Source organism: Oreochromis aureus, linkage group 3, assembly GCF_013358895.1.
Source record: "Oreochromis aureus strain Israel breed Guangdong linkage group 3, ZZ_aureus, whole genome shotgun sequence".
Lineage (NCBI taxonomy): Eukaryota > Metazoa > Chordata > Actinopteri > Cichliformes > Cichlidae > Oreochromis > Oreochromis aureus.
Window position 1 is genome coordinate 105,909,256 of NC_052944.1, and position 2,214 is coordinate 105,911,469.

A 2,214-nucleotide genomic window follows, 5' to 3' on the forward strand; every position below is an offset into this window, starting at 1 on the left:
TTCCACTCCGCTGTGACGCCCTGAAGCTTGATATCAGTTGTAAATGGCAGCAGGACAGACTGAACCCCTTTAACTGTTTCCACCATCTGAACCTCAGGAACTGAGAGGAGAATGTGAGACACACAGACAGATGTCAGTGATGGTGATCCTCCATCATCTACAGTTATTATAGTTTGATACTTTCATTGTTTTTATTTAGTGTTGGCCTTTTCTTTTGAATTCAGTTTAGTTTCTGTGAGTTTCCAGAGTGGGTTTGCTCCTTTCACTTTTGTTTTGATTGTGTGTAAATGTTTAGTTTTGTTTAACTTTTATTACGTGAACTCTTAGTTTTAGTCTCTAAATTCTTTTTGTTACTTATAAATCTATACCTATTGCCAGTCTTGGCAGCCGGGATCAGTCCGCCAGGGCCTCCGCTCCTGGCCGCCGCCCAGCACACAATGCACCCGACCCCTATGGCGCCTCCTGCGGGTGGTGGGCCTGCATGGGAGGATGGGCCCATGTCTCCTCTTCGGGCTGTGCCCGGCCGGGCCCCATGGACCAAGGCCTGGCCACCAGACGCCGCCCTCGGGCACCCTCCCGGGCCTGGCTCCAGGGCGGGCTCCGTAACCCTATCCCGGCAGGGTAAACTGTACCCTCGATGTTCTCTTCATAAGGGTCTTCTGAATCGCTCTTTGTCTGGTCCCTCACCCAGGACCAGGTGACGTCGACTGAGAAAATTGTCAGGTGGTGGAAGGAATACTGAGGACCTCCTTAATCCCACTGACACATCTTCCGAGGAGGAAGCAGAGTCTGGGGATGAGGGAATGACCCGCCAATTTCGGGCGAGGTCACTGAGGCAGTTAAACAACTCCTTGGTGGCAGAGCCCTGGTGTTGATGAGGTCCGCCCGAGTTCCTGAAGGCTCTGGACGTTGTAGGGCTGTCCTGGTTGACACGCCTCTACAATGTTGCGTGGAGATCAGGGGCAGTACCCTGGACTGGCAGACCGGGTGGTGGTCCCCATCTTTAAGAAGGGAGACCGGAGGGTGTGTTCCAACTACAGGGGATCACACTCCTCAGCCTCCTGGGAAAGTCTGTGCCAGGGTGCTGGAAAGGAGAGTTCGTCCGCTAGTCGAACCTCGGATACAGGAGGAACAATGTGGTTTTCGTCCTGGTCGCGGAACACTGGACCAGCTCTTTATCCTCTCAAGGATACTTGAGGGTGCATGGGAGTTTGCCCAACCAGTCTACATGTGTTTTGTGGACTTGGAGAAGGCATTCGACCGTGTCCCTCAGGGTGTCCTGTGGGAGGTGTTGCGGGAGTATGGGGTGTCTGGCCCATTGCTACGGGCCATTCGATCCCTATACAACCGTTGCAAGAGTTTGGTTTGCATTGCCGGCAATAAGTCGGACTCGTTCCTGGTGGATGATGGGCTCCGCCAGGCTGCCCTTTGTCACCGGTTCTGTTCATAATTTTGATGGACAGGATTTCTAGGTGCAGCCAAGTGGCGGAGGGCTTTCGCCGGTGGCCTCAGAATCTCATCTCTGCTTTTTGCGGATGATGTGGTTCTGTTGGCTTCATCAGGTGAAGGCCTCCAGCTCAGACTGGAGCGGTTCACAGCCGAGTGTGAAGCAGCGGGAATGAGGATCAGCACCTCCAAATCTGAGGCCATGGTTCTCAGCCGGTAAAGGGTGGAGTGCCCACTCCGGGTCGGGATGAGTTCCTGACCCAAGTGGAGGAGTTCAAGTATCTCGGGGTCTTGTTCGCGAGTGATGGGAGAAGGAGCCGGAGATCGACAGACGGATTGGTGCTGCGGCTGCAGTGATGCGGACGCTGCACCGGTCCATCATGGTGAAGAAAGAGCTGAGTGTAAAAGCGAAGCTCTCAATTTACCGGTCGATCTACGTCCCTACCCTCACCTATGGCCACGAGCTGTGGGTAGTGACCGAAAGAACGAGATCGCGGATACAAGCGGCAGAAATGAGCTTCCTCCGAAGGGTGGCTGGCCTCTCCCTTAGAGATAGGGTGAGAAGTTCGGCCATCCGGGAGGGGCTCAGAGTAGAGCAGCTGCTCCTCCACATCGAAAGGAGCCAGTTGAGGTGGTTCGGGCATCTGACAAGGATGCCTCCTGGGAGCCTCCTGGGTGAGGTGTTCCGGGCATGTCGCACCGGGAGGAGGCCCGGGGCAGACCCAGGACACGCTGAGAGATTATATCTCTCGGCCGGCCTGGGAACGC